Source organism: Triticum dicoccoides, chromosome 7A, assembly GCF_002162155.2.
Source record: "Triticum dicoccoides isolate Atlit2015 ecotype Zavitan chromosome 7A, WEW_v2.0, whole genome shotgun sequence".
Taxonomy (NCBI): Eukaryota; Viridiplantae; Streptophyta; class Magnoliopsida; order Poales; family Poaceae; genus Triticum; species Triticum dicoccoides.
In genome coordinates, this window is record NC_041392.1 from 728,673,541 (window position 1) to 728,694,561 (window position 21,021).

Below are 21,021 nucleotides of genomic sequence, written 5' to 3' on the forward strand. Positions count from 1 at the left end.
GATCAACATTGTCTTTACAGTACTTCAACTCCTCGGTGGCACAAACCGACTCTGCATAAGCCGCATCTCCTTCCTCGAATTCCAAAGCGATTTTGCGGCTTCCGTGAACCGTTATTGTCCCCCTGTGACCCGACATCTTGAGCTGCAAATACACATAACAGGGCCGTGCCATAAACTTGGCGTAAGCCGGTCGCCCAAACAGGGCGTGATATAGACTCTGGATTTTCACCACTTCAAACGTCAATGTCTTCGACCTGGAATCATGGTCATCCCCAAAGGCCACTTCCAGAGCTATCTTACCAATAGGACACACCGATCCGCCTGGCACTACGCCGTGGAGCACTGTATTAGACGGTTTGAGATTTTTCTCTGTTAGTCCCATACGATGGAAGGTCTCATAATACAGGATGTTAATGCTGCTCCCTCCGTCCATGAGCACCTTGGTGAACTTATAACCTCCCACCTGAGGCGCCACCACTAGAGCCAACTAACCCGGATTATCGACCTGGGGAGGGTGATCCTCTCTGCTCCATATGATTGGTTGTTTCGACCAATGTAGATAACGGGGTATGGCCGGTTCAACAGAGTTGACCGCCCGCCTCTGAACCTTCCGGTCTTGCTTGTCCAAGCTAGTGGTGAAGACATGGTACTGCCCACTACTCAACTGCTTTGGGTTGCTCTGGTAACCTGACTGTTGCTGCTGTTGGTTGTACCCACCCTGGTTGTTCTGACTATTTTGACCATTATGTCCGCCCGGATTATCATTGAATCCTGAACCGGAACTTCCTCCACCGTAACCCGGCCCGGATCCTGAGCCACCGCCAGATTCGTGATCATACCGGAAATTATTAGAATTCTTGAACTCCTGCATAATAAAGCAATCCTTCCAAAGGTGGTTTGCTGGCGCCTCCTTCGTCCCATGTCTTGGACAGGGCTGGCTTAGCAGGTAGTGTAGGTGGTTTGGGTTAGGGTTGGGTGCTCCATTACGATTTTTCGGTCTACCCATGCGTCGCTGGCCATTGTCCTGTGTGTTGGTATTAGCCACAAAGTCCATGTTACCATCCGCTTTACGCTTGCCTCCACCACCATTGCCTGCCCAGTGATGCTGCAGACCTTTGGAGCTGCTGTTCTTCTTCCCTTTCCCTGTCTTGTCATCATCAGATTCGAGATCTTTGGTACTATCAGAATCAGCATATTTCACCAAAGCGGCCATGAGGGTCCCCATGTCGGTGCAATGACGCTTCATCCGTCCCAACTTCAGCTTCAGGGGCCCAAACCGGCAGTTGCCTTCTAGGGTTAATACTGCGGTGTCAGCGTTCATGCGGTCTGAGGAGTGCAACACATGTGCAACCCGGCGCACCCAATGAGTCGTTGAATCTCCTTCCTCCTGGACGCATGCGGCTAAGTCCACTATCGACATAGGTTGTTTACAGGTATCCTTGAAATTGCTGATAAACCGGGCTCGTAATTGGGCCCATGAACTGATAGAATTAGCCGGCAAGCTTTTTAACCAAGTACGGGCCGTTCCTTCAAGCATCATGGTGAAGTATTTCGCACACGCCGCGTCATCCACATCAAGCATCTCCATGGCCATCTCATAGCTCTCCACCCATGTCTCTGGAGGTTGATCCGCTGTGTAATTTGGTACCTTGCGCGGGCCTTTGAAATCCTTGGGCAGGCGCACGTTGCGTAAAGCGGGGATAAGGCAAGGCACCCCCAAAGAACTAGAAGTAACACCAGGTTCAGTCAAGGTGGTTGGACGAACCGACGTGAGCTGCCGAGCCTGATGCTGTGTGGCTAACTCGGCCTCCCTGCGCGCGCGGGCCCGGTCCACCACTCCCTGAGCGTTATCAGCACCACCCGCCGGGTTGTTGTCACGGGGTGCCCCACGTCGTTCATTACTCGACACTGCTGGTTCATCCATATGTCTGCTATAGCTCCGGCTTGGACGGGGGGTCGAGTGGATCCGGTCGCGGCTGTACGAGTACACTTCCTGTTGGGCCAAAGTTGTCCTCAGAAGTTCCTTGACCCGTCGCGTCTCTACTACCTGCGGCGAGTCACCCTCATTGGAATGGCCTCCAGCCGTGCAGCAGCGGCAACAAGATTGTCCATTGGGTTGGAGTAGTGACCCGGAGGTGTTAAAGCAGCCTGAGGTATAACGGTGTTTTGACGAGGCGGGTCCATCTGACGAGGCTGAACCGGTGCACTGGTCCCAGGGGCTTCTGCCCGGTTTCCCTCCAGCGGATTGCCGGCTCTTGGTCCTGGAGTGTTGAAAAGGTCTCTGGCCTCGAAAACCGGAGGTAAGCGGGATCGATGCTTCCTCCTCATGACTTCATGCAACGCACTCTAGTCCAACATAAGCCTGTAGGCCTGTGCATCTAAAGCGGCCCGCTCTGCGGCCATCCTGGTGTCGTCAGCCACCAGATCCGCCTTGGCCTGGGTGATCTGTTCCTTTACCTTTGCAATCTCCGTGTTGTGAACGTCCTGATCCGGCGGATTAACTTCCGCCATAAGCACAGCCAACGCATCAAATAGTTCTGATAGAACCTGAGCCGGCGGGCGCACAGGGCCTCCTGCCCCAGCAGCCATCGCCACTGCTGAACCGGAGATCGTTGCCGCAGCTGTCGAAGAATGAAGCGCTGCTTTTGTTCCGGCCATGAATATTCCAACCCGGTTGGGCAGATCAGAGGGGTCCGGAATACTGTCGCCATCGGAACAGCTCCCAATCCGGCCATCTTGTAGCTGATAAAGAGATTCGGTTTCTCCGGTCGAAGATTCGTCACCGGAACAAACGACGGTCGCGCCGCGAAATTCCGATCCGTCCTCATAACTTCCTCCATGGATGACTCCCATGAAGGCACGCTTCATGGACGGTTTAACCCGGGCAGATCGCGCACGCTGAGCCGTCTCGACGAGGTCGGTGCAGATGTCCGGCTCAGGGCCCGGTTCACCGATCTCGCCAATGAAAACGTGAATGCTACCAAAGGGGACCCGGTACCCATACTCAATTGAGCCGGCCTCGGGGCCCCAGCCTGCGTCGTCGATGTAGAGCTTCCCGCGACGACTCTTAGTCATCCGGCCTACAGCGTAGCCCTCGAGTCCTTTAAAGCGGCCCTCCAAGAACCGGAAACCATCATGCGATTGCCCCATGGTGGGCGCCAACTGTCGTGGTTTTGGCACGACAGATGTCCTAGAGAAAGGACTTAGTCGTGGAGCCATCGCGACGGGTTAGCTTGAAGGGGTTAAAGCGGACACAGGGACACAAAAGAGTTTATACTAATTCGGCCCCTTCAATGAAGGTAAAAGCCTACGTCTAGTTGTGATGGAATTGATGGGGTTTCGATGACTAGGGAGCAAACAAGCTTCGCCTATGTCTCCAGTTGTTGTCTGTTGTCCTTGAACCGCCGCCGGGTCGTCCCCTTATATACACGGGTGACACCCGTCGGTTCACAGAGTCCCAACACCGGTCGATATTCGTATCCGGGTTGGTCTCTCCTTATTCCTAACTTACAATACAAGTTTATATACAAATTATGGTTTACAGCTACAATCTTGAACCGGCTACGGGCCTTAGGCCCTCATCTACCTTCTTGGGCTTTATCACTTCTGGAACTACTGATGAAGTTGACCCGGCCTAGATAGGCCGGTTTACGCCCAGCAGTAATATCCCCAACAGAGGAAGTTCGGGGATCCATGGTATGGCCCTCTGGATCGGCTGTGGAGTTTGGCAGATGCGTATATGGATTTGGCGGTGAGCGCTGCCGATGCGGCCAAGTACTTCCAAGGTCAAACAGATCGTGAAGTGGACAAGCTGTTCTGGTCGCAATTCCACGTTCCAGAGCGTCCCTTTCATTGACTAACCAGCTAGCCGAATGGGCCGAACTGAATAGGTTGTCCGAACTCGCCATGAGGTCTATTGTGGATCAGCTATGGCCGGAAAAGCCAAAGCCGAACAGCTATTTCAGCTTAGTGCAGCAGTTCCTTGGTGCGGTGTCACGCATTAATGCGATGAAGAGGTCGGCGTGCATAGAAGGCTCACGGATGGCCCTTTCCCATGTTAAAGCATACTGGGTGGAGATGAACGCTACCATTGTTGCGGCGCAGGGTTCGGCCATAGGCCGAGTGGCTGCCGAGCATTATTTCGAGGAGGTTCTCGAGGGTGCTCGTTTAATAGAGGCCCAGTGCTCGAAGAATATTATGTTTGAGTGATATGTATTCTCATTGTAAACACAATGCTTTTATGAAGTTTTTATAAGGCTATGTTTATACTTTTGCCTGAAAGTAGTATGATGCCTCCTGTGCGGCCGTTTATGTATACATGTGTATAACCTGAAAGATTGCAGCCGTCGGCTTCAACCCCCACGCATATAATGCGGAGGTGCTCGCAAAAAACGCGTGTTCACACTTAACCGAATGTCTTGGTCCTATTAAGGAGGTGATAGCGTAGCGAGCGAGGCAACCGGACTATAATGCTTTAACACTTTCACTTAGCCATAGGAGTTTGATAGTGGGGCTACTAGATAGCCCCTGGTGGCTCCGCACTCTCCCGATTGCGGGGTGCGTACATGCCTGGCCGGAAAACGGCCCTTCATTAAGGCGGAGGAATTCTAACATTCCGATAGGTCATCGAGTGGTTGACCAGTCTCATGCTATATCATGACACAGTTTTCGGCTTTCTCTACTGAGGTGCTCATCCGGATGAACCAGGGCACAATTGCAGTAGTTCTCCTGGTGCTACCTTAGCCGGTAAAGCGGAACGTAACGCACCAAAACACAGGAGCCAGTCAAACCCAACATTTAACCAAAGGCAATGATTCGGAGCTGATGCATATAAGGCCAAACTCGCGACGCCGAACACTCCCTAAGGTATTCGGTCTTTATCGTATAAACCGGGCCTAAATAGTGCCCTTCGTAAGAAGCCCCTTGTGTCCAGGTACGTGCATCACTCTGACGTGGCCACATGCCAAGACGTCAGCATCCTTCTCAACTGTGCTGAGAATTCGGTGGATATGTATCAACAAGAGACAGTAAAAAAGGTTTACGCAGGGTCTTAATCTAAAAAGAATCCTTGGAGCGGGTCCCTGCTGCACGCCTGCGCCAGTGTCTTCGTTGTGCCGTATCCTGGACGGGTGTAGCATGATGATCATCTGTAAAAGAGAGGAACTTAGGTGAAAAAGTTGTCGTGCGAAAAGATAGTTTTTAAAGAAACCATATATAATTCAGGATGAGTAAAAAATTGCCACTTGTCTGCGCGCGTTGAGCCCCTTGTATTTGTAATAGGGGTGTGACCATTGATCCGGTATAAATTACATATAGCTGCGCCGGACTCGACTAACCGTGTCCGAGGTCTTGACGACCTGTTAAATGCTTTAGTTGGTGAGGCCGTTTTTAGTGTGCGGCTGCCAAGGCAGCCGCACTCTCTTTGGCGCGCAAAGATTGATTAATACTTCAGTTTACTGTAATGATGCCACGTGGGCCGGGCATCTTGAGTGTGAGGGAAGCGTAGTGTGGTATTGCATTAAAGCGAGCGAAAGCTTCGCGTTCGAGTAGTGCTCGATAGCCACTTTGGAACAGAGCGATGTGGAAGGTTAAATGTTCGCTACGGAAGTTATCGAGGAAGCCGAATATAACTTTTAGTAGCAGGGAGCCCGTGCAATGAGCCCCTGGGCCTGGCGTTACTCCTTTAAAGGTAGTATTGCTATGACAAATTTTTGTTGGGTCTATCCCCATTTCGCGGATTGTATCCTGATATATCAGGTTTAGACTGCTGCCACCGTCCATCAGGACTCGTGTGAAGTGGTATCCGTCAATTATTGGGTCTAATACCAGGGCAGCCCATCCTGCACGCCGGATACTTGCTGAGTAATCACGATGGTCGAAAGTGATCGGTTGAGACGACCAGTGGCAGGACTCCGCCGTGATAGGCCCTTGGGCATATTTTTCTGGGAGTGTCGTTTTGTTTCTTCCCTTGATCACGTGTAACACGTTTACTATTTTGACTTCTGGTGGAAATTTCTTTTGTTCCCAGTTTCTTGCTTGAGAGGCTCATCCTCGTCTTCGCTTGGTGTATCCTCCCCCTTGTGTACGGCGTTGAGCTTGCCGGATTGCTTGAAGACCCAGCATTCTCTGTGGGTATGATTAGCAGGTTTACCAGGGGTGCTATGGATCTGACATATTTGGTCCAGAATTTTGTTTAGGCTGGACAGTTCATCTCTGGCGCCTTTAGAGGGCGGCTTTTGCTCACCTGGCCAAGAGCTTTTGAATCCGGCGTTTACTGACGTGCTCTTCGTGCTGTCTTCTTTATTCCGGCGTTTGTTATTGCTATTGCGCCATGATTTCCCGTTCCATCTCTAAGTTCAGATGTACTGGAGTCATTGGTGCTACATCTGGCTAGCCAGCTGTTCTCACCCGCGCAAAAGCGGGTCATGAGGCTTGTTAATGCTGCCATTGTTCTCGGCTTTACTTGGCCGAGGTGTCTGGCAAGCCATTCGTCACGGACGCTATGCTTAAAAGCTGCCAAGGCTTCGGTGTCCAGACAGTCGACAATTTGGTTCTTTTTAGTAAGAAACCTGTTCCAAAGTTTTCGGGCTGACTCTCCGGGCTGTTGAGTTATATGACTCAAATCGTCCGCGTCCGAAGGTCGGACATAAGTCCCTTGAAAATTTGCCCGAAAAGCGTCTTCGAGCTCTTCCCAGCTTCCAATGGAATTTTCGGGGAGGCCTTTAAGCCAGTGACGAGCTGGCCCTTTGATCTTGAGAGGTAAGTACTTGATGGCGTGGAGATCATCTCCTCGAGCCATATGGATATGGAGGATATAGTCCTCAATCCAGGCCCCAGGGTCTATTGTTCCATCGTATGCCTCTATGTTTACGGGTTTGAATCCCTCTGGAAATTCATGGTCCAGCACCTCATCGGTGAAACATAGGGGGTGTGTGGCACCCCTGTATCTGGGTGTACCGCGTTGTTCGGATGTTTGTTGTGTTACATTGTATGCTGGGGCGCGCTTGCGTGGTCCATAGATGGATCTGGTTGCGCCGTCCTTTTGGTGCGAGCCCTCGCGTGGATCGCGTATTGTCTTGTGAGTGGCATTGTTTGCCGCTCTATGTTGGCCGTGAGGTCGTCTATCCGACCAGGTGGCTGTTTTGATTTTTAGTTGTGGGGGGTCTGAGGCCTCCTCATCGAATTCAGGTAGCAACTTCCACTTTGGGTAGCTCTTGGTGGGGCGATTGTCGCCGTACTTCGCTGCTGTGTTGAGTACTTTACTCCATCTGATTTGGAGTGTGTCCTGCGTAGCCCTGAGCCTTTGCTTCTGCTTTTTCAGACTCCTCATGGTGGCAACAAGCCTTTGATGGGCATTCTGCTGCTCCGGGTGCCTGTCCGGCGTTATGTCGTCCCGACTATTATCTTTGACAGAATTGGTTTGTTCGGTTTGATTCCCCGTATTGCCGTGGTCCGGCAGTGGTTCGCCCTCCTCCAACGCTGGGTCTGTATGATCATTATTTCTGCCGAGGCGGGATTTGGGGCGGCGCTTGCGCTGCCGCTTTGACTGCTTCTCGAGGGAACAAGCCTTCAGTGCGTCCTTCCATTCCTCGTCGTCGTCTTCTTTTGTTGTGTCCACCATGTATACGTCATATGATGAAGTGGACGTCCAGCGGCCTGTTGGCGGTGGTTCTGTCACACCCTAGCTAGTTCATGCATTAGAGTGTTGCATCATGTTTATTCTTTCATCAGAAACCTGAAATGGGGATGACAGAACCCCCAGCCCCCTCTGAAACCAACTAAGGTTTATTAAAAAACTTTTTCAATGAACCTGAAATGCCCTTCTAAAATGCCCATCATTTTTGTCTTGGTTCAGAACCTCTGCCAGAAGTGATGCACATTTTCCTAGGCCATCTTAGGGTTTTTGAATTAAATCATAAATATTTGAATTTGGGCATTTAAAATTTATATAAAATATTTAAATGCTCAAATATCTCCAAACTAAAATGTTTCATGTTGGAAATAATCCAACTATGGACCAGGAGTAGTTTGGTGATTTTAGGAGTTGCCTAAGTATTTTTAATAATTCAACAAAGTTGCAGAAGTATTAAAAAAACAGAAAACAGGAGAAATAGATAAACTTACCTGGCGCCAGCACCCGGCCCACCTGCCGGCCCAGCCCAGCGCCGCTCCAGCGAGCTGCTTGCCGGCCAGGCAGGCAGGCAGGTGCCCGACGGCGACCGCAGCGCGCGCCACGCAGCTGGCCGTCGCCCTGCTTCACCTCCTCGCCTCGGGGCTGGATGGATGAGCTCCACGCCGCGCCGTGAACCCCCAGGACACCTCCATTCTCCCCCAACCCCTCTCTCTCGCGCTCCCCCGCCATGGCCGACGCCATCGCCGCCACCCCCTCGCCGTAGCCACGCCCTCCGTCAACCCCACGCCGTGCCGCCGTGTCCAGGAGCTCCGCTACCCTCCTCTCCTTCGAGCAAGCCGAGCCCCGAGCGCTCGCAAGGCCCGAGCCCACCGCATCGACCTCGACCGAACCGCCGTCGCCGGAGATCCCCTTCAACGCCGACGTCGCTCCGGCCCGTCCCCGGCCGCACCAAGTGCTTCGTCGAACTCCCCGTGAGCTTAGCCATCTTCCCCTCCCTTCTTTTCTTGCTTCCGAGCTGTGTAGCGACCTCCCGGAGCTCAACCGCACCCACCGCCGCAGAGCTCGTCGCCGACGTGCTCCCGGTCACCCTCCGGCCACAAACTGTTGTCCATCATGTTCACCATGTCACGTAGCACCTAACCAGCCACTCCCCGCACCTCACCGACCCCTCTAGCGTCAAGTTCGTCTTCGGCCGAACCCTGGTGGCCGCCAAAGTCGTCGCCGGCACCAACTCCGGCCACCCCGACCCCAACGGACTCCACCAAGAGCTGCGGCTTGTCCTCAGCTCCACTCCGATGGTCTCCGCGACCCATTTGGTGGCCGAAATGGCCAAAACCACTTCCGCCGCCGCGTCAGGCTCGCCGGAGGCTAAACGCCGGTGCAGCCGACCCGGGTTTAACCACGGGTGGGCCCTGGTTGACTCTCCTGAGTCAATGACAAGTGGGGCCCAGCCCTGTTAACTATTTAGGATTAGTTTAAATTGATTTTAGTTTAACTAATCACACTGACACGCGGGACCCACTGTCAGGTTTGACCCGGACCGTGTCCCGTTGACCTGCTGATGTCACACTGACGTCAGGCTGACGCAGTAATTGATTTTCTGGATTTAATCTAATATAGGAAATTCCAGAATATAGTTTAAACTTCAAAAATTCATAACTTTTAATCTGTAACTCCAAATCAGACAAATTATATATGAAAAATGATCAGAAAAATCCAATCTATCCATCTGTACTATTTTCATGCATGATTAAACAAGTTAACTTGATGTTTAATGCAGAACAAGGAAAAACACTTTAAAGGGCCATGTATGAGTTTGAAATTTGAATCTTTGATTCAAATTGGTTCAAACCCTTCTGGTCTTAGTTGCATTAGCCCAACACACTCATATTGCCATGTTTCATGCATGCATCATATTGTTGCACATTGTTTGGTGATGGTTGTGTATCGGTGTTCTTTGCGGCAGGTTCTGCCTCCGAGGAGTACCGTGATTACCCTAACGAAGAACCGTATCAGTGCATCGAACCATCAGGCAAGCAACCAACCATTTGATCATATCGATACAATCCCATGTTCTCGCTCCTGCTCTCTTTTACTGCATTAAGACAACGCGTTTCAAACTGCTGTGTGCTACGGTAGTTGAACCCACTTCCTCCGCATGACCTGTCATTGCCACAGTAACTAGATGAAACCCACTAGCATGTGTAGGAGTTGATTGAGCCATATGTATGTGTTGTTCCTACCTTGCTATGCCTGCTATGCTTAGAGTCGTGTCAGGTCTGGTTCATCTGGGTGATGGGCTAGAGTGAAATGATTATGTCGGTAATGAGAGTGGTGTGGTGAACACGATTTGGTAAAGGTATCGATGAGAGGCCATGTAGGAGTACATGGTGGGTTGTTTCATTGAAGCCGACCTTAAGCACTGAGATCTGTATGTGTGATTTAAGATACAGCTACTACCATGCATTGGGCCCTGAAATATGACCCCGCTCGACTTCTTATCCACCCTAGTTCTCTGTCCAGGAGTTGCAAGTAGTTTCTGGTGTTTGTAGCCTACTGGAGGCCGTGGACAACGCTGACCGTAGGGGTGGGCTGTGATGCGGTAGGTACGTGGCACGGTGTACCGAATACCCGTTAGGTATCTCGGGAACCCTGTTCACATCGTTTGGGGCTGTGAGCGAAACCTCGGCCGGGTCTCCTCATGGATGGAACCCGAATAGGCGATAAACCTGGACTAGAGACTTAGGTGTTTAGGTAGGTCGTGGTCTACACCCACGTCGGCTTTCGCTTGAAGTCTGCCGAGCACATGTCGTGTGCAGACGCTAAGTGGTGGAAACATGTATGAAGAAGTACACCCCTGCAGGGTTAACATGATCTATTCGAATAGCCGCGTCCACGGTAAAGGACTACTTGGTTGCCTATACAGTTCATAGACAAGTAAATGGAAACTACTAAAAGCCTCAGGATAAGTGTGAGTGCCGAGGATGGCTCTTCCGTAGGAAGACGGAGGTGGGTCCTCGGTAGTGTATTGAAGTGGTGAGTAGTGGACTCGTGTGCGCAAAACCGTTGCAAGTTGGAGTCTCGTAGGATAGCCTAGCCAAAAGTCAAAGCTGGCTTGCTGCAACAACTCCACCAACCCTTCTTGATAATATGCATGTATGTAGGATCTGATGTAAGTCTTGCTGAGTACCTTTGTACTCATGTTGCTATAATCTACATTTTTACGGAAGACGCTGCAACCCCTTCTGATGGGTTCTTCGTAGACGTTGACATCAATGAGTAGGCTAAGGCCCAGGTGGTGATCCTGAGCTTGTGAAGGACCACGTAGTATAGCTAGGCTTTCCAAGCCTCTTTTATTTTACTAGTTGTCTGTACCCAGACAAGTTACTTCCGCTGCTGGTTTGTATGACTGTATGACTTGAATGCTGGGTCGTGTGACCCGTACCTATGTGTATGTTATGTATGGCTCTCTGAGCCTTAAATAAAGTACTTGTGTCGTAGAGTCATGTTGTGATGCCTTGTTGTATTTGCACATATCGAGCATATTGTGTGTATGACTGAAATGCTTGGTATGTGTGGGATCTGACTATCTAGTTGTTTATCTTTAGTAGCCTCTCTTACCGGGAAATGTCTCCTAGTGTTTCCACCGAGCCATGGTAGCTTGCTACTGCTTCGGAACACTTAGGCTGGCCGGCATGTGTCCTTCTTCGTTCCTGTGTCTGTCCCTTCGGGGAAATGTCACGCATTGAGTACCGGAGTCCTGTTAGCCCGCTACAGCCCGGTTTACCGGAGTCCTGCTAGCCCAGTGCTACAGCCCGGACCCACTTGCTGATGACCGACACGTTCGTTGCTGGGTCATGGATGCCTATCCCTGTAAGTCTATGCCACTTTGGGTTTACGACTAGCCATGTCAGCCCGGGCTCCTTATCATATGGGTGCTAGCGACACTATCATATACGTGTGCCAAAAGGCGCAAACGGTCCCGGGCAAAGGTAAGGCGACACCCGTGGGAATACCGTGCGTGAGGCCGCAAAGTGATATGAGGTGTTACATGCTAGACCTATGTGGCATCGAGTCGGGGTCCTGACAGCGTTGGTATTAGAGCAAGACTACCTGTAGGTTCTCCAAGCCAAACTGGTCGATGTTGAGTCTAGAAATTCTTTAGTTATATGTAGGGGAATTGTTTGTGGGTTGGAACGTAAGGCTCTTTTTACTCCTTTATCTTATGACATTCTGATCTGAGTCAGTCTATCCTTCCACCGGGGGTTAAGGAATTAGGATCTTTTCTCTCTATCAGGATCACGTGTTACTAATCAGTAGTACCTTATAGGTTCGATGGATACAAGCCTAGTTCAGTTCTACTACCACATTATGATGCTAGGATGGACTCAGAACTTTGATATGATGTTGTTGAGTGAGTATGAAATCCTTTGTCAAATGTCTCAAAACCCTTTTTGAGCATTTACAGCTGTTATGCTGCCGAAATTTTGCTAGAAATTCTAATGCCTTTGCATTATGGTTGTGCTTTCAGATGGCCACTCGCGACCTCAATCAAGTGGTTCGCCTGACTCGATACCTAGATGTACCCGGCCATACCGCCATGTTGGTCAGGGTAATGACTGAGGCTGGATACCGTTGGTATCCTGAGTACACGGTTGAAGAGCAATTTCGAGACTTTAATCAAAGCCAGTATCTCTGCACTGTCAGGATATTTCCATCTTATCCTGGATCCACCGAGCCCCTTCACTGCTCCTATGAACTCGGGGTTACTATTGAGATGGCTGTGCAGGACGCCGCCTACTCTATGATGACCATCATGCGAGTCAGGTCTGGCCTATTTCGGGACTCTGATTTCCGGTATATGCCAGGATCACTTCCGGGAGCACAAGGGTATCTCCAGGCTATCTATGCTGACCCCACTCAGGAGGATTCACGGACTCGCACCACTGCTGAGATGCTCGAGGATAAGGACCATGAAAATCGGGCCTTGAGGCTAGAGCTTTTCAATACCCGTGCTGACCATTGGGCCACATTGACTCGGTTTGCACCGGCGGTGCAAGCTGGATATTCGGATATGCGCGATCTCTATCCTGTGAGATCTGCTCTGCTAGACGTGATGGGTTGACGTGATGTAAGAGGCATCACCCCACCTCGCGGTCCCCGCAGGCCACCGTCTGTTGGTCCAAGACCTCATCCTAGCCCCTATGGTCCGCAAGCTCCGCGAGATCGTCTGTTCCCGGATGATCATGTTGAGCTTCCAGGCTATGGAGGTGACTTCTACGAGGACTACTACGGATCGGTCTGAGTTAGTGGTAGTATCACTAGTTCGTACTAGCGGTGTCGTCTATCGTCCTGCGTGACTCGTGGGATATGACCTAGTTGTACCGCCTTCCGGAGGTGTAGAAAAATAATGTATAGGAGCTTGGGATGCCTCCGATGAGATGTAATCTTCTTTTCACCGTAATAGTACCTTGTTTGGTCTTGTACTAAACCTTGTATGGTGTGTATGACGATGGAATAAAAGAAGCAGTTTCTGTATCTACCATGTCATACAGATGATCATCTTGCATTCCGAGTTATTCCTTACATTCTGTATCCTATGTCGGAATCTTATCATTCTGACTAAATCATTGTCTTGTTTACCTAGGATGGTCAACATGCGCAATAACCCTGCTCCTCAAGAGCAGGCCGAAGGCAGTGAAGTCTGGAATGCAAATCTGCCTCATCCTCCTTCCCTAGCCGAGGTTATGCTGGAAGCCGAAAGGAACAAGCGGGAGACCAACCGTTTGTTGGAGCGTATTGAACAGAACACAGCACACCATCAGAGAAATAACTTGGTGTCACTCAGTGATTTCATCAAGTTACATCCACCCACGTTCCACCACTCCGTCGAGCCTCTCGACGCTGATGACTGGCTTCGCAGTATTTCTCACAAACTGCGCTCCGCGCTAGTAGCTGAGGCTGACAAGGTCACCTTTTCTGCATATCATCTTGAAGGCCCCGCCAGTCTATGGTGGGAGAATTATGGAGCTATGCGCCCAGCGGGCCATGTCACTACTTGGGCTGAATTCAGCGAGGCTTTCCGTGAACATCACATTCCGGAGGGTCTCATGGACCGTAAACGTGAGGAATTTTGTAGTTTCACTCAAGGCCGACTCTCTGTGGATGCTTACAGCAGGGAGTTCGGTAACCTCGCACGATATGCAACTGAGGAAGTTTCTACTGATGCCAAGAAGCAAGCAAGGTTCCGTAAAGGACTTAGTCCTGAGCTTCGCTGCGACCTCCGTCTGCATGAGTGCACATCTTTTCAGAAGCTTGTTAACAAGGCCATCAGTGCTGAGACTGGTCAGACTGATTATGATGCAACACGCAAGCATGGCCGTGACGTGGGTTCCTCATCCGGTGCTGGTCCTCAGAAGCGTCGCGTGTGGGTGCCTAACACTGCCCTGCCACCCAGGTTCACACCGAGGCCATCCTTCCAGGCGCCTCGCCCCGTTCAACAGTCTGTACCAGCCAAGCCCTATGGTGGTCCAACCAACAGTGCTCCTCCACGTACCAGTTCCGTGACTTGTTTTAAGTGTGGGGAATCAGGCCACTATATGCGCGAGGGTCCCCAAACCAACCCCAACCAATCTGCTAAAGCTGTTGGCCGTGGCAAGCCGACAGGGAAAGTGTTCCATGCCAAGCCGGCCACCGCTACACGTGGCCATGTCAACTGTATCTCTGCCGAAGAAGCTCAAGAGGATCCCAACGTCGTTCTCGGTACGCTCCTTGTTAATTGCCACCCGGCATCTGTTCTTTTCGATACAGGAGCATCTCATTCATTCATATCCGAGAACTATGCTCGCTTGCATAACACCGCATTCTGTGACATGCCATCCTCTATGGTAATTCAAACTCCGGGATCCAAATGGCAAACCTCTAGGGTAAGTCATGGAAATGAAATCCAAGTCGACAGACTTGTTTTCCTTGCATCTTTGATAGCTCTTAAATCTTCAGATATTAATATCATCTTGGGTATGGACTGGATGTCAGCCCATCATGCCAAAATTGATTGCTTCTCTAGGACTGTTCAACTCACCCATCCCTCGGGGAAGATAGTCAATGTCTTGACCCGAATAGCCAAGCGACAGTTATATTCTCTTAACGCCAGCCCTTTGCCAGACCTTGAGGACGTTCCGGTAGTCCGTGACTTCCCGGATGTCTTCCCAGAGGAATTGCCAGGTGTTCCACCTGACAGGGATGTTGAGTTTGTAATAGACCTCATTCCAGGAACCGTTCCGATTGCTAGAAGACCCTATAAGATGGCACCACTAGAACTAGCCGAGCTTAAGAAACAACTCGATGAGTCCTTGAAAAAGGGTTTCATCCGACCTAGTTCATCTCCGTGGGATTGCCCCGTCCTCTTCGTCAAGAAGAAGGATGGTACGGACCGGATGGTTGTAGATTATCGACCTGTCAATTTGGTCACAATCAAGAACAAATATCCGCTCCCCAGGATCAACGACCTGTATGATCAGCTCGCTGGATCCTCAATCTTCTCCAAAATGGATTTGAGGTTGGGTTACCATCAAATCAAAATCAGGAACGGGGACATTCCTAAAACGGCCTTTGTTACTCGTTATGGCCAATACGAGTACACCGTCATGTCCTTCGGTTTAACCAACGCTCCAGCCACCTTTTCTCGGTTGATGAACTCAATCTTCATGGAGTATTTGGATAAATTCGTCGTGGTTTACCTCGATGACATACTCATCTACTCCAAGAACGAGGAAGAACATGCCGAACATCTAAGGCTAGTGTTGAAGAAACTTCGAGAGCATCGTCTTTATGCCAAATTCTCTAAATGTGAATTTTGGTTGTCAGAAGTGACCTATCTGGGTCATGTAATATCTGGTAAAGGTATTGCTGTTAACCCTGAGCGAGTCCAAGCCGTCCTTAATTGGACTCCACCTGAATCGGTCAAGCAAGTTCGGAGTTTTCTGGGCTTAGCGAGCTATTGCCGTCGCTTTGTCGAAAATTTCTCCAAAGTTGCAAAACCTCTAACCGAACTCCTCAAGAAAGATAAAAAGTTCGAGTGGACTCCACAATGTGAGCACAGCTTTCAGGAACTGAAAAGACGCCTGACTTCTGCTCCCGTACTGGTACCGCCAGACTTCTCCAAGGACTTCGTTATCTACTGCGACGCCTCGCGACAAGGACTAGGTTGCATTCTCATGCAAGATTGACACGTAATTGCTTACGCTTCACGGCAATTGCACCCACATAAGGAGAATTATCCTACTCATGATCTAGAGCTTGCAGCCGTAGTCTATGCACTTAAAACCTGGCGACATTACCTCCTTGGTAATCGTTGCGAAATATTCACTGATCACCAAAGTCTGAAGTACATCTTCACCCAACCGGATTTGAATCTTAGGCAAAGACGTTGGGTCGAGTTGATCACAGATTTCGACTTAGGAATAACTTACACCCCATGGAAAGCCAACGTCATGGCTGATGCGCTAAGTCGTAAATCTTATTGTAACAACCTGATGTTACAACAAAGTCAACCGCTTCTCCATGAGTAATTTCGGAAGCTTAACCTTCACATTGTTCCTCAAGGATTTCTTTCCACCTTGGTGGCGAAACCTACTCTTACGGACCAAATTATCGCTACCCAAAAGCGAGATAAGGGAATATCTAAAATCAAGGAGAACATTGCTAGCGGAGGTGCTAGTTGTTTCTCCACAAATGATCATGGTGTTGTGTACTTTGAGAACCGATTAGTGGTTCCCAAGAACCAACATCTACGGCAGTTGATCCTTAAGGAGGCTCATGAATCTCCTCTCACCATTCATCCCGGTAGTACTAAGATGTATCAGGACCTACGCCAGAGGTTCTGGTGGACTAGGATGAAGAGAGAAATTGCTCAGTATATTGCTAATTGCGACGTCTGCCGTCTGTAAAAGCAGAGCATCAACGGTTTGCTGGCACCCTTCAACCCCTAGCTATTCCTGAATGGAAATGGGATAAAATTGGTATGGATTTCATTACCGGTTTTCCCAGGACCAAGAAAGGGAATAATGCTATCTTCGTCGTGGTCGATCGTCTTTCCAAGGTAGCCCATTTCTTACCTGTTCGTGAGAGTATAACCGCTAGTCAGTTGGCAGACTTATACATCTCCCGAATCGTGTCTCTCCATGGTGTCCCTTTGGAAATTAACTCGGATCGAGGAAGTCTTTTCACCTCTCGATTTTGGGAAAGTTTCCAAAATGCTATGCGAACCCGCCTTTCCTTTAGCACCGCTTTTCACCCTCAATCGAGTGGTCAGGTAGAACGCGTCAACCAGATCCTAGAAGACATGCTTCGAGCCTCTGTTATCTCATTCGGAATGGAGTAGGAGAAATGCCTTCCATTTGCCGAATTCGCTTACAACAACAGCTACCAATCTAGCTTGGGTAAAGCCCCTTTTGAAGTTCTCTATGGACGACGGTGTCGAACACCCCTTAACTGGTCAGAAACCGGGGAAAGACAATTCTTTGGCCCGGATATGATTCAGGAAGGAGAAGAGCAAGTTCGCATCGTTCGTGAAAAGTTGAAAACAGCCCAATCTCGTCAAAAGAGTCAATATGACCGAAAACATAAGGCTATGACTTTCGAGGTTGACGAGAAGGCTTACCTTCGGGTTACTCCTCTGAAGGGAACCCATCGTTTCGGTATCAAAGGCAAATTGGCTCCTCGTTACATTGGACCTTTTCGTATTCTCGCTAAACGAGGAGAAGTTGCCTACCAGTTGGAACTACCTCCGCATCTCTCCAGAGTCCACGATGTCTTCCACGTTTCTCAACTCAGGCGTTGCTTCTCGGATCCTATCCGTGGAGTGGACCACGAAACGCTTGATCTCCAAGATAATCTCACGTATCGAGAGTACCCCATTCGTATCCTCGATCAGGCCGAGCGTACCACTCGACGTCATAATATCAAGTTTCTCAAAGTTCAATGGTCGCACCATTCTGAGGATGAAGCAACTTGGGAAAGGGAGGATCGTCTTCGACTCGAGTATCCCGCCCTCTTTCCGGAGGAACCCAAATCTCGGGACGAGATTCTTTTGAGTGGGGGTGAGTTCTCACACCCTAGCTAGTTCATGCATTACAATGTTGCATCATGTTTATTCTTTCATCAGAAACCTGAAATGGGGATGACAGAACCCCCAGCCCCCTCTGAAACCAACTAGGGTTTACTAAAAAACTTTTTCAATGAACCTGAAATGCCCTTCTAAAATGCCCATCATTTTTGTCTTGGTTCAGAACCTCTGCCAGAAGTGATGCACATTTTCCTAGGCCATCTTAGGGTTTTTGAATTAAATCATAAATATTTGAATTTGGGCATTTAAAATTATATAAAATATTTAAATGCTCAAATATCTCCAAACTAAAATGTTTCATGTTGGAAATAATCCAACTATGGACCAGGAGTAGTTTGGTGATTTTAGGAGTTGCCTAAGTATTTTTAATAATTCAACAAAGTTGCAGAAGTATTAAAAAAACAGAAAACAGGAGAAATAGAAAAACTTACCTGGCGCCAGCACCCGGCCCACCTGCCGGCCCAGCCCAGCGCCGCTCCAGCGAGCTGCTTGCCGGCCAGGCAGGCAGGCAGGTGCCCGACGGCGACCGCAGCGCACGCCACGCAGCTGGCCGTCGCCCTGCTTCACCTCCTCGCCTCGGGGCTGGATGGATGAGCTCCACGCCGCGCCGTGAACCCCCAGGACACCTCCATTCTCCCCCAACCCCTCTCTCTCGCGCTCCCCCGCCATGGCCGACGCCATCGCCGCCACCCCCTCGCCGTAGCCACGCCCTCCGTCAACCCCACGCCGTGCCGCCGTGTCCAGGAGCTACGCTACCCTCCTCTCCTTCGAGCAAGCCGAGCCCCGAGCGCTCGCAAGGCCCGAGCCCACCGCATCGACCTCGACCGAACCGCCGTCGCCGGAGATCCCCTTCAACGCCGACGTCGCTCTGGCCCGTCCCTGGCCGCACCAAGTGCTTCGTCGAACTCCCCGTGAGCTTAGCCATCTTCCCCTCCCTTCTTTTCTTGCTTCCGAGCTGTGTAGCGACCTCCCGGAGCTCAACCGCACCCACCGCCGTGGAGCTCGTCGCCGACGTGCTCCCGGTCACCCTCCGGCCACAAACTGCTGTCCATCATGTTCACCATGTCACGTAGCACCTAACCAGCCACTCCCCGCACCTCACCGACCCCTCTAGCGTCAAGTTCGTCTTCGGCCGAACCCCGGTGGCCACCAAAGTCGTCGCCGGCGCCAACTCCGGCCACCCCGACCCCAACGGACTCCACCAAGAGCTGCGGCTTGTCCTCAGCTCCACTCCGATGGTCTCCGCGACCCATTTGGTGGCCGAAACGGCCAAAACCACTTCCGCCGCCGCGTCGGGCTTGCCGGCGGCTAAACGCCGGTGCAGCCGACCCAGGTTTGACCACGGGTGGGCCCTGGTTGACTCTCCTGAGTCAATGACAGGTGGGGCCCAGCCCTGTTAACTATTTAGGATTAGTTTAAATTGATTTTAGTTTAACTAATCACACTGACACGCGGGACCCACTGTCAGGTTTGACCCGGACCGTGTCCCGTTGACCTGCTGATGTCACACTGACGTCAGGCTGACGCAGTAATTGATTTTCTGGATTTAATCTAATATAGGAAATTCCAGAATATAGTTTAAACTTCAAAAATTCATAACTTTTAATCTGTAACTCCAAATCAGACAAATTATATATGAAAAATGATCAGAAAAATCCAATCTATCCATCTGTACTATTTTCATGCATGATTAAACAAGTTATGATGTTTAATGCAGAACAAGGAAAAACACTTTAAAGGGCCATGTATGAGTTTGAAATTTGAATCTTTGATTCAAATTGGTTCAAACCCTTCTGGTCTTAGTTGCATTAGCCCAACACACTCATATTGCCATGTTTCATGCATGCATCATATTGTTGCACATTGTTTGGTGATGGTTGTGTATCGGTGTTCTTTGCGGCAGGTTCTGCCTCCGAGGAGTACCGTGATTACCCTAACGAAGAACCGTATCAGTGCATCGAACCATCAGGCAAGCAACCAACCATTTGATCATATCGATACAATCCCATGTTCTCGCTCCTGCTCTCTTTTACTGCATAAAGACAATGCATTTCAAACTGCTGTGTGCTACGGTAGTTGAACCCACTTCCTCTGCATGACCTGTCATTGCCACAGTAACTAGATGAAACCCACTAGCATGTGTAGGAGTTGATTGAGCCATATGTATGTGTTGTTCCTACCTTGCTATGCCTGCTATGCTTAGAGTCGTGTCAGGTCTGGTTCATCTGGGTGATGGGCTAGAGTGAAATGATTATGTCGGTAATGAGAGTGGTGTGGTGAACACGATTTGGTAAAGGTATCGATGAGAGGCCATGTAGGAGTACATGGTGGGTTGTTTCATTGAAGCCGACCTTAAGCACTGAGATCTGTGTGTGTGATTTAAGATACAGCTACTACCATGCATTGGGCCCTGAAATATGACCCCGCTCGACTTCTTATCCACCCTAGTTCTCTGTCCAGGAGTTGCAAGTAGTTTCTGGTGTTTGTAGCCTACTGGAGGCCGTGGACAGCGCTCACCGTAGGGGTGGGCTGTGATGCGGTAGGTACGTGGCACGGTGTACCGAATACCCATTAGGTATCTCGGGAACCCTGTTCACATCGTTTGGGGCTGTGAGCGAAACCTCGGCCGGGTCTCCTCATGGATGGAACCCGAATAGGCGATAAACCTGGACTAGAGACTTAGGTGTTTAGGTAGGTCGTGGTCTACACCCACGTCGGCTTTCGCTTGAAGTCTGCCGAGCACATGTCGTGTGCAAACGCTAAGTGGTGGAAACATGTATGAAGAAGTACACCCCTGCAGGGTTAACATGATCTATTCGAATAGCCGCGTCCGCGGTAAAGGACTACTTGGTTGCCTATACAGTTCATAGACAAGTAAATGGAAACTACTAAAAGCCTCAGGATAAGTGTGAGTGCCGAGGATGGCTCTTCCGTAGGAAGACGGAGGTGGGTCCTCGGTAGTGTATTGAAGTGGTGAGTAGTGGACTCGTGTGCGCAAAACCGTTTCAAGTTGGAGTCTCGTAGGATAGCCTAGCCAAAAGTCAAAGCTGGCTTGCTGCAACAACTCCACCAACCCTTCTTGATAATATGCATGTATGTAGGATCTGATGTAAGTCTTGCTGAGTACCTTTGTACTCATGTTGCTATAATCTACATTTTTACAGAAGACGCTGCAACCCCTTCTGATGGGTTCTTCGTAGACGTTGACATCAATGAGTAGGCTAAGGCCCAGGTGGTGATCCTGAGCTTGTGAAGGACCACG